At 45.2% G+C, this 12,786-nt stretch overlaps 1 protein-coding gene across 1 annotated transcript in view; it reads right to left on the reverse strand.

Annotated features, from left to right (window-relative positions):
* Nucleotides 1-12,786, reverse strand: part of LOC126291798 (luciferin sulfotransferase-like) — a 242,722-nt gene that overhangs the window by 182,502 nt on the left and 47,434 nt on the right. The window contains exon 2 of the mRNA XM_049985495.1: nt 644-715. The gene's annotated coding sequence lies outside the window, so the exon portion shown is untranslated. The remainder of the gene's footprint in view (nt 1-643; nt 716-12,786) is intronic.

Genomic DNA, 12,786 nt, shown 5'->3' on the forward strand with positions numbered 1-12,786 from the left:
TCTTTTTATGTATTTCTTTAACCTTAGAGTCGCGATCCGCACATAAGATATATGCTGGAGAGTGTAATATGTTTCTGACGCGAATGGGAAATGAGCTCTCAGAATTTTGCTAACCCCTCAGATATGCACATCATTGTTCACGTAACGCCTGTCCCCACTTTTTGTTGAGCTTTCCAGTGACACTCTCACAGTGGTAAAACGAATCCGTGATCATAATCATTCTGCAGTAGCTAAAACATGCATAACGTATATGTGCCTCACTTCCTATATCACCAGCGAAAAATGGGTTGATCTGTATCCTACAGAATGCCATAAAAACCCAAAAGTAAGGATGTAAAACGCTTGCACTGCACAAAGGTGATTGTAGAAGCAAGACACTGTAAACACATATATTTCCTATGAGCTACAAAAGCCAGATAGTCAAATGAAACATGCTTGCAGACTTATATAATATTGAACAACAAAGAAAGTGAGGTAACGTCTATACACTTGCTGTTTTCACTATACACTTGTAGTTTTCACTAGAACAAAAAGTCAATGCTTTGCACACATATTTCAAGAAGCCACAATTTCAATGTAAAAAATAACAGATCTTCAGATTTTTAGAGAATTTCTGAAGTAAGATATATGACAAACAACATACATGTTCGGTGAATAGAGCCTGTCGCAATCATTATTCCGGTACAGGCGACAGACGATGTAAGGATAATTTGTCCTGCAAAGAAATCAGAAATTTTTAAAAAAAGTCCACTGAACAGAAAACTTGACTGTTTATGCATTAAGTGGAGAAGAAATATAAAAGTAAATAGCATGACTGAAAGAACAAAAACAGAAATTTCACCAAACCATAATAACAGAAAAAACTACACTTCTGTTCTACCAGTGAGAATAAATTACCTGAGCAATTGGCCAGAAATACAGGATTACTTATCATTCTAAAGAAGCTATAATACGACGGTGTAGGATTAAACACAGAAATTAATTTCAAATATTGGGAATCAAACAAAAACTATAAGAAAGAATTCATTTTTATCTAGCAGCAAAATAAAATGATTAGAATCATGACACTAATAAATTTTATTTGGATAAAAAGTCAAAGGAAAAATATTGCTCACAGTGTATTGATGACTCACAATATGTTCTGAAAGTGACGTTCCTATCTTCAGATGTGAAACGTACCAATCCAATGAGAAATTACACAATACAAAATCTGTAACATTCATCATCCGCAACTGTTAACATAATACCCTATCTGATCAAAAGTATATGGACCCCACTATTTAATTCGAAAGAGGCCATAAGATGAAACTTCCTGGCAGATTAAAACTGTGTGCCCGACTGAGACTCGAAATCAGGACCTTTGCCTTTCGCGGGCAAGTGCTCTACCATCTGAGCTACCGAAGCACGACTCACGCCTGGTACTCACAGCTTTACTTCTGCCAGTATCTCATCTCCTACCTTCCAAACTTTACAGAAGCTCTCTTGCGAGTTCGAGTCTCAGTCAGGCACTCAGTCCTGATCTGCCAGGAAGATTCATATCAGCGCAAACTCCACTGTGGAGTGAAAATCTTATTCCAGGCGATAAGAAGTTACAAGAGTTTGACACGCCATTACAAAAGGAGGCGGGTAGAGCAGTGTTCTCAGTAGAGAAGCAGTGGCAGGAGAATGGGTCGGTCAGATGATTTCAGTGATTTCGAATGTGGACTAGTCACTGGATGTTACCGAAGTAGCAAAATTTCGGGAACATTTCAATCCTTCCAAGGCTGCCTAAGTCTACTGTAGGTGATGTGAAGTGGAAACACGAAGAAACAGCCAAAGCTAAACAAACTCCCGGGAACCTCACGTACAGATGGACGTCCATCGAGCATTGCAAAGACTGGTTGTGAAACAATCGCATGAAATCAGCAGAGATAACGAACCATTTGTGTGTTCCAAAGTGCCTCAATACAGTCCAGGTAATACAATGACCATGTGTGGGGAGTTCAAAAATGGGGTATAATGATGGAGCCAGACATTCCTGAAGTCAAAACTAACACTGTCACTGTGGAGCAAAGAGGGTCGCCACTGGAAAGCACATGACTGGAAACTAGTAACCTGGAGTATGAATCACGTTATACTCTGTGTCAATCCTGAGGAGATGTTTGAGGTTCACGAATGCCTGCCATCGTGTGTAGTAAAGAGGAGCTCTTGTTGCAGGACGAGGATGTTTGTCGAGGTTAAGATGTCGTCTCCTTATTGCAATCGAGAAATGTGGAAGGATATGAATACATTTTAAGGCGTTATGTAGTGCATACTGTAGACTAACAGTTCAGGCATGATGACTATTTGGCATTGCGCTTTGGTGACAAGCCAAACTGTCAGAAAGCATTATCTGTGAGGCAATGTTTTCTGGACAATAATGTTACTGAAATGGACTCACATGCCCAGATGATGATGATGATTGATACATGATTTGTTAATCATAAGTCACTTATATACCATATCTTATATACCATAAAAGAGGAAGAGGGATGGAATCGTGGTTGGTAGTCACAATTTATAATTAAGACAGTTTACTGACACTACAACTTTTAAAAAAATTGACAACTACAAATTGTGGACAAGCCACTAGATAAAACTTTGCAAATAGAGTTAGAAACTCAACGTACTGAGTACTCTAACAAACAATTCCAAATTAAGAAAACAGAGTTACTGACAAGCTTGAGAACTTCAAACACCAATATATTACTTCCCTCAAAATAGATATAACGAAAAATAGTAACCCTTTATCTTTAGATATAATGAAAACAATTACAGGTAAAGGGTGGCTTAAGAACAATTGAACACTTGTACCAACCTAAGATGCCATTACATAATATGATAGAACCATGTAAATAAAAAAAAACTTCAACAGAATCATTGATCTTTAAAAAATAAATGTTTAAGTGCTCAGACGTGTTAAAAAATTACTAGAAAAAGCTCCACAAGAAGCTCAGCAGATGCTACACAGTTCAAGGTTTAGCCAGTTGCCAGTCCCTAATATTTAAGAAAACATGTTCATGTACAAACAGGTTACATACAATATATGTATCTACCAGCTTAACCCGCCTTGACGGAAGGAAGATAAATACTAAACTTGGGAAGGCGATATGTGAACAACTCTGCTTGTGACCAAGTTCTTAAACACTGCCAGGCCTAGACCTCGGATGACATTTAACTCCCCAACAAGGCGCTGGCACAATCAAAAGTTTCTGGCCGAATCACAAAGACATTCCAATAACTCTGAAACATAGAAATGCTCGGCAGAGCCTTTGACTCACTTACACATGAACAACTGTATGAATAAAGTGCAGGCTTTTAAAATGGCAACATAAAATCATTTGATTGCAAGAGACACAAAGCACTGAAAAATTTTCAAATAGCGGCCACTATTTAACAAGGCCACCTGAACTCTTTCACACCGTCTTAAGGTTCGACTATGAAAGTCTCACCATAATAATGAAGTTTAGAATCTCTGAGTGCAACGGTGAACAAACACAATTACGACGACTCACTCCATACCAGGTACACAATACGAGGGAGCGGGTTCCACAGCTTCACCGCTTCCCTTTAAATTTTGTTCCCAGCGAAGTCACAGAACTTGTATCTTCAAGCTGAACATGTCGGCAAAACGGCCAAACAATTTCACACCGCAACGTGTAACGGTCATCACGCACGTTCAGCAGCCGTAGGCACTCGTCTCCCCGCGAATGTCACGAGATCTCGACGGTTATCCATCGAAGACTAACAACCAACTCGCTTCACCCGCCAACCCTGAAGACATGACACTCGAAAAGCAAAGATGACTTAGCTCAACCACAATCGATCTCAGCGATACACGAACAAAATAACACTGGCACCAGTTCGCCACAGCTCAATGATGATGACTTGGTTTGTGGGGTGCTCAACTGCTTGGTTATCAGTGCCTGTACAATATCCCAATATTTACGCGTTCTAGACTCGCCACATCCACGAATGATGACGAAATGATGCAGACAACACAAACACCGTCCCCAAGGGGAGATAATCCCCGACACGGCCGAGAATCGATCCCAGGTCCCCGTGATCCAGAGCTGCAGCGCTAGCCACTAGACATGTCCAGAGTCCCGACTGGAAACCAATGGAACATATTTTTGGTAAGTTAGAGCATCGGCTCTGCACGAGACCCCAGCGTCCAATATCACTACCTCCTCTAGTTTCGGCTCTTGAGCAAGCATGGGCTGTTATTCGTCCACAGAGATTCAGACGCCTCATCGAATGTGTCCCAAGCAGAGATGAAGCCAACATCAAGGCGAATGGTGGATATATTCTACAGAGTGAGTCTCTAACTATTGCCACCAAGAATAACTCCGAAAGTATGATAGTATCTGAAAAGCTTGTGGGACAGAAGTTGCATGGGAAAATGGGGGCCAAAACATGGCGTTGGTTTTTTGTTGCTAGGTGGGGTCGCTTCAGAGATATGAAGGTCAACTTTTTTAAAAAAATGGGATGCTATAGTTTGGTACTTATCTTCTGATAGCGTCTATCTAGACAAATCCAATGATGTGTAACAGTAAGGTTTTTGAAGGTCAACGAAGGTCATACAGATGGCATGAACGTCCATTTACAGAAGGTGTTCGAAATGATGACCGTTGGTATCAATGCAGTGCTGCAATATTCTTATCATGGATTGAGTAGTACTTATCACTGCGGAACCGATCGAAGCACATGCTCTGACAATGCTCTCTCCTATATCGTGCAAATAGTAAACATTCTACGAATACGGCGTATCCATGTAACGTGTCTTTGACATGTAAACACCATTCGATGGTTTAGAAATACAACAACACTAATAGGAACGGTAAGACTAGCAAATGAGAATGATGTATTCCTTCTAAGAACAAGTTGATATGGTTCTAATTTATGGAGAATGCCAACGAAATTCAGTGAGAGCTAGAGACTTATACGCTGAAAGATGTCCTAAACGTACTCACACTACGCGTCGTATACACTCCTGGAAATGGAAAAAAGAACACATTGACACCGGTGTGTCAGACCCACCATACTTGCTCCGGACACTGCGAGAGAGCTGTACAAGCAATGATCTCACGCACGGCACAGCGGACACACCAGGAACCGCGGTGTTGGCCGTCGAATGGCGCTAGCTGCGCAGCATTTGTGCACCGCCGCCGTCAGTGTCAGCCAGTTTGCCGTGGCATACGGAGCTCCATCGCAGTCTTTAACGCTGGTAGCATGCCGCGACAGCGTGGACGTGAACCGTATGTGCAGTTGACGGACTTTGAGCGAGGGCGTATAGTGGGCATGCGGGAGGCCGGGTGGACGTACCGCCGAATTGCTCAACACGTGGGGCGTGAGGTCTCCACAGTACATCGATGTTGTCGCCAGTGGTAGGCGGAAGGTGCACGTGCCCGTCGACCTGGGACCGGACCGCAGCGACGCACGGATGCACGCCAAGACCGTAGGATCCTACGAAAAGGTGGCAGAACGTCCATTTACAGAAGGTGTTCGCAATGATGATCATTGGTATGAATGCAGTGCTGCAATATTCTTATCATGGATTGAGTAGTATTCCTTATCAAGTCGGCACTTATCGAAGCACGTGCTCTGACAATTCTCTCTCGCATATCTTCAGGTGTAGTTGGAACGTCTTTATAAACAATGCCTTTTACGAACCCCACCAGAAAAAATCCAGAGGCGTCATGTCTGGCAAACGAGCCGTCACGACAAATCTCCTCCGCGTCCAATCCAACGATTTGGGGATTGTCTCTGCAACTCATTTTTAGCCATCAGCGAAAAATGTGCCGGACGCTCATTATGTTGACACCACATTCTGTTCCTTGCTCCTAAAGGCATTTCTTCCAATAACAGACCTAATGTTTCTTGCAGAAATGTGGTGTACTTCTTACCGTTAAGTGTTTCTTTGATGAAATATGGGCTTATAATTCTGTCCTCCAGAATACATTCACCGACCACGGTTTTTGGTGTGCAACTTGTGCAGCCAACATGGATTTCAGTTGCCCAGTAATTCACGTTATGCAAATTAACATTTCCATGGTTCGTTAATATAGCCTCGTCAGTAAATAAAATCAAATTAATAAATAAATACCTCATCCCTCTGAATCTGAAGTTGAGCCCATCGGCAGAATTCAGTGCGACGCCTACAATCCATACTAGTTAACTCTTGGTGGAGACTGATATGGTAAGGATGATATAAATGGCGTTGCAGAACACGAACAACAGTACTCTGGCTCATGAGAGATTGTCCTGCGGTTTGATGCGATCTACATAAGGATCTCGAACCACAGTGGCAATAGTACCAATTTCCGTTTCCTCATAAGTAACTTTCCTTTGCCGGACATGTTTCCGATGCGTTAAAGATCCAGTTGTTTTCAATTTATCACACACATATTTAAATACACTCCTCGAAATTGAAATAAGAACACCGTGAATTCATTGTCCCAGGAAGGGGAAACTTTATTGACACATTCCTGGGGTCAGATACATCACATGATCACACTGACAAAACCACAGGCACATAGACACAGGCAACAGAGCATGCACAATGTCGGCACTAGTACAGTGTATATCCACCTTTCGCAGAAATGCAGGCTGCTATTCTCACATGGAGACGATCGTAGAGATGCTGGATGTAGTCCTGTGGAACGGCTTGCCATGCCATTTCCACCTGGCGCCTCAGTTGGACCAGCGTTCGTGCTGGACGTGCAGACCGCGTGAGACGAAACTTCATCCAGTCCCAAACATGCTCAATGGGAGACAGATCCGGAGATCTTGCTGGCCAGGGTACTTGACTTACACCTTCTAGAGCACGTTGGGTGGCACGGGATACATGCGGACGTGCATTGTCCTGTTGGAACAGCAAGTTCCCTTGCCGGTCTAGGAATGGTAGAACGATGGGTTCGATGACGGTTTGGATGTACCGTGCACTATTCAGTGTCCCCTCGACGATCACCAGAGGTGTACGGCCAGTGTAGGAGATCGCTTCCCACACCATGATGCCGGGTGTTGGCCCTGTGTGCCTCGGTCGTATGCAGTCCTGATTGTGGCGCTCACCTGCACGGCGCCAAACACGCATACGACCATCATTGGCACCAAGGCAGAAGCGACTCTCATTGCTGAAGACGACACGTCTCCATTCGTCCCTCCATTCACGCCTGTCGCGACACCACTGGAGGCGGGCTGCACGATGTTGGGGCGTGAGCGGAAGACGGCCTAACGGTGTGCGGGACCGTAGCCCAGCTTCATGGAGACGGTTGCGAATGGTCCTCGCCGATACCCCAGGAGCAACAGTGTCCATAATTTGCTGGGAAGTGGCGGTGCGGTCCCCTATGGCACTGTGCAGGATCCTACGGTCTTGGCGTGCATCCGCTGCGGTCCGGTCCCAGGTCGACGGGCACGTGCACCTTCCGCCGACCACTGGCGACAACATCGATGTACTGTGGAGACCTCACGCCCCACGTGTTGAGCAATTCGGCGGTACGTCCACCCGGCCTCCCGCATGCCCACTATACGCTCTCGCTCAAAGTCCGTCAACTGCACATACGGTTCACGTCCACGCTGTCGTGGCATGCTACCAGTGTTAAAGACTGCGATGGAGCTCCGTATGCCACGGCAAACTGGCTGACACTGACGGCGGCGGTGCACAAATGCTGCACAGCTAGCGCCATTCGACGGCCAACACCGCGGTTCCTGGTGTGTCCGCTGTGCCGTGCGTGTGATCATTGCTTGTACAGCCCTCTGGCAGTGTCCGGAGCAAGTATGGTGGGTCCGACACACCGGTGTCAAAGTGTTCTTTTTTCCATTTCCAGGAGTGTAGTTTTAACAAAAGAGTGTTCCTGGATACACTTTGTAGCAATTCTGGATTTGTCGGGTGTCGCATTGTGCTGCTTGAATTACCCAAGTCCGTCGTAATTCACTCTGTACATGAATGGATGCAGGTGATCAGACAGGATGTTTACGTACGTGTCACCCGTCAGAGTCGTATCTAGACGTATCAGGGATCCCATATCGCTCCAAGTGCAAACGCCCCGCACCAACACGGAGCCTCCACCAGTCTGAACAAGCCCCCGCTGACATGCAGGGTTCATGGATTCCTGAGGTTGTCTCCATACCCGTACACGTCCATGCGCTCGATACAATTTGAAACAAGACTCGTCCGACCAGGCAACATGTTTCCAGTCATCAACACTCCAGTGTCAGTGTTCACGGCCCAGGCGTGGCGTAAACGTTTGTGTTGTACAGTCATTAAGGGTGTATAAAGTGATCCTTCGCTGGATGGTCCGCACACTGCTACTTCTGGATGGTCCAGCTCTAAAATCTGCAACAATTTGCGGGAGGGATGCACTTCTGTCGACGAACGATTTTCTTCAGTCGTCGTCGCCGTCGGTCCCGTTCGTGATGGATATTTTTCCACCCGCAGCGATGTCAGAGATTTGATGTTTTACCGGATTCCTGATGTTCCCAGTCCACTCGTCAAATGGTCATCCGGGAAAATCCCCTTTTCATCGCTACCTAGAAGATGCTGTGTCCCATCGCTCGTGCGCCGACTATAAAACCACATTCAAACTCACTTAAATCTTGATAAGCTGCCATTGTAGCAGCAGTGACCTATCTAACAACTGTGCCAGACACTTGTTGTCTTATATAGGCTTTGGAGGCCGCAGCGCCGAATCTGCCTGCTTACCTATCTCTGTCTTTGTATGCGCATGTCTATACCAGTTTACTTGACGCTTAAGTGCAAACATGCCAGCACCCATTAACGTCAAACTGTTACAATGTTTCCTTGGTAAGCCCTGCAGGAGAGCACCATGCTTTCCTTGTTGCAGGTTTTCGTGTTCCTAACTCTGTTGCTGCCATAGATGTCAAAGTTCGAGTAATTTGCACAGTAGCGTAAATCCTTGTCACCTCTTTTCTGTCCAAATCAGATGTGAAATCGTAAACCATAAACATAGCAGCAGTATTTGTAAGCTGCACACTAAGTGTAGACCAATAGTGAAACCAACGCAGTCCATAAACTAAGCAGGGAAGCTGTGGTTACGGTGGTGATAATAGATTAAATACTTCATTCAGCACTGCACTATAGTAGACCGGCCAGCAGACAGGCGTGGCTCTGTACGAGAGGAAAACGTAATCTGCCAATGCTCCCCGTTTTGGTGACAGCTGGTGGTTGTCACAGTGAGATGCGACACACCCCCAGTTATATTACAGAAGTAACTGCCACCAGTGTCTGTCCGCTATCATATAACCATACAATAAAGGATCCTTCTTTCTATGTACTCGCAATACATTGCATTTGTCTATGTTAAGAGTCAGTTGCCACTACCTGCACCAAGTGCCTATCTGTTGCAGATCTTCCTGCATTTCGCTGCAATTTTCTAATGCTGCAACTTCTCTGTATACTACAGCATCATCCGGAAAAGCTACATTGGAACTTCTGACACTATCTACTAGGTCATTTATATATATTGTGAAAAGCAATGGTCCCATAACACTCCCCTGTGGCACACCAGTGGTTACTTTAACGTCTGTAGACGTCCCTCCATTGAGAACAACATGCTGTGTTCTGTTTGCTAAAAACTCTTCAATCTAGCCACACAGCTGGTCTGATATTCCGTAGGCTCTTACTTTGATTATCAGGCGACCGTGCAGAACTGTATCGAAAGTCTTCCGGTTGTCAAGGAAAATGGCATCTACCTGGGAGTCTGTTATCTAATGTTTTCTGGGTCTCATGAACAAATAAAGCGAGTTGGGTCTCACACCATCGCTGTTTCCGGAATCCATGTTGATTCTTACAGAGTACGCGAAAGAACTTGCCTCCCTTCTAACAGCCATGTACCGCAAGTCTCTAGAGGAGCGGAAGGTTCCAAATGATTGGAAAAGAGCAGAGGTAGTCCCAGTTTTCAAGAAGGGTCGTCGAGCAGATGCGCAAAACTATAGGCCTATATCGCTGACATCGATCTGTTGTAGAATTTTAGAACATGTTTTTTGCTCGCGTATCATGTCGTTTCTGGAAACCCAGAACCTACTTCTGTAAAATATCTGGGAATATGAGTGCGGAACGATTTGAAGTGGAATGATCATATAAAATTAATTGTTGGTAAGGCGGGTACCAGGTTGAGATTCATTGCGAGAGTCCTTAGAAAATATAGTCCATCAACAAAGGAGGTGGCTTTCAAAACACTCGTTCGACCTATACTGGAGTATTGCTCATCCGTGTGGAATCCGTACCAGATCGGGTTGACGGAGGAGATAGAGATCCAAAGAACAGCGGCGCGTTTCGTCACAGGGTTATTTGGTAACCGTGATAGCGTTAGGGAGATATTTAGCAAACTCAAGTGGCAGACTCTGCAAGAGAGGCGCTCTGCATCGCGGTATAGCTTGCTGTCCAGGTTTCGAGAGGGCGCGTTTCTTGATGAGGTATCAAATATATTGCTTCCCCCTACTTATACCTCCCGAGGAGATCACGAATGTAAAGTTAGAGAAATTAGAGCGCGCACGGACGCTTTCAGACAGTCGTTCTTCCCGCGAACCATACGCGACTGGAACAGAAAAGGGAGGTAATGACAGTGGCACGTAAAGTGCCCTCCGCCACACACCGTTGGGTGTCTTGCGGAGTATAAATGTAGATATAGACGTAGATGTGGATCTCTGTCTCACTCCCGACACCTGCCGCAAGCATGAATTGGTGAAGTTAACAGCTGTATAGGGAGGGACAAGATGAATTGCAAGAATGGCCGGGGGGTGGGGAGGGCGTGGGGCGGAGGGGGGAGTAGGGGGAACCCCCTTTTTTATTTCAGATTATGATTCTACGACAAAAGCTACAACCTTTGGTCTAATGCATTTTCCTCGTTTCGCTACAGACGGCTCGGTAATCGGAGGAATAGAAATGTGCACACAATCGTAATTTACGACATGCTTCTCCATAGCCATTGCCTCCGTGCTGTGAGGGGAGGACAGATCAGTATTTCTTTACTTCTAATTGAAAGCCCCATACGCAACGTCGTATTCGTCCAAGATATCGAACAGGAGACTACTCGAAGCGCCACCGTGGCCGTGTAGCTAACTACAACGTGTCATAACAGGCGTATCGTGCAGACGTAGAACAGATAGCGGCTCCAAACATTACATTACTGGTGCAGTGTTTACTGCCTGCACAACTACCTATCGATTGCAGAACAGACGTGCAAGTCGAAGATGAATGTTGCAACCACAGAAGAAAAACTGAAATGGTCCTCATTGACGAAGAATGTATGAGAAATGTTTAGGCTGCTGCTGCCTTGTACGCCGAGGCGGTGGTGATGGCTATGACATCATATGTACTAATTTTCCCTCCCTGTCAGCGCTCCTAGTGACTTCAGACTTTGGCCAGTTCACCTTTCAGAGGCTCTTTTCTGCTGGCTCGACACCTGAATATTTAAAGTTGTGTTGTACCTAGCTTCCTATATGAAACTCTGGTTTGTCACCACTATGACGGTATCTCGGTATTTCTCGGCTTCGATGATGTCCTTATGCTTCGCTTCCAGACTTGGGCACTCGGTAGTCCCCAGTCTACATCTAAATCTACATGACTACTCTGCAATTCACATTTAAGTGCTTGGCAGAGGGTTCATCGAACCACAATCATACTATCTCTCTACTATTCCACTCCCGAACAGCGCGCGGGAAAAACGAACACCTAAACCTTTCTGTTCGAGCTCTTATTTCTCTTATTTTATTTTGATGATCATTCCTACCTATGTAGGTTGGGCTCAACAAAATATTTTCGCATTCGGAAGAGAAAGTTGGTGACTGAAATTTCGTAACAAGATCTCGCCGCTACGAAAAACGTCTTTGCTGTAATGACTTCCACCCCAACTCGTGTATCATATTTGCCACACTCTCTCCCCTATTACGTGATAATACAAAACGAGCTGCCCTTTTTTGCACCCTTTCGATGTCCTCCGTCAATCCCACCTGGTAAGGATCCCACACCGCACAGCAATATTCTAACAGAGGACGAACGAGTGTAGTGTAAGCTGTCTCTTTAGTTCAAAAATGGTTCAAATGGCTCTGAGCACTATGGGACTCAACTGCTGTGGTCATTAGTCCCCTAGAACTTAGAACTACTTAAACCTAACTAACCTAAGGACATCACACACATCCATGCCCGAGGCAGGATTCGAACCTGCGACCGTAGCAGTGGCACGGTTCCGGACTGCGCGCCTAGAACCGCGAGACCACCGCGGCCGGCAATGTCTCTTTAGTGGACTTGTTGTATCTTCTAAGTGTCCTGCCAATGAAACGCAACCTTTGACTCGCCTTCCCCACAATATTATCTATGTGGTCCTTCCAACTGAAGTTGTTCGTAATTTTAACACCCAGTTGAATTGACAGCCTTGAGAATTGTACTATTTATCGAGTAATCGAATTCCAACGGATTTCTTTTCGAACTCATGTGGATCATCTCACACTTTTCGTTATTTAGCGTCAACTGCCACCTGACACACCATACAGCAATCTTTTCTAAATCGCTTTGCAACTGATACTGGTCTTCGGATGACCTTACTAGACGGTAAATTACAGCATCATCTGCGAACAATCTAAGAGAACTGCTCAGATTGTCACCCAGGTCATTTATATAGATCAGGAACAGCAGAGGTCCCAGGACGCTTCCCTGGGGAACACCTGATATCACTTCAGTTTTACTCGATGATTTGCCGTCTATTACTACGAACTGCGATCTTCCTGACAGTAAATCACGAATCCAGTCGC

This window comes from Schistocerca gregaria, chromosome 9 (genome assembly GCF_023897955.1).
Source record: "Schistocerca gregaria isolate iqSchGreg1 chromosome 9, iqSchGreg1.2, whole genome shotgun sequence".
Taxonomy (NCBI): Eukaryota; Metazoa; Arthropoda; class Insecta; order Orthoptera; family Acrididae; genus Schistocerca; species Schistocerca gregaria.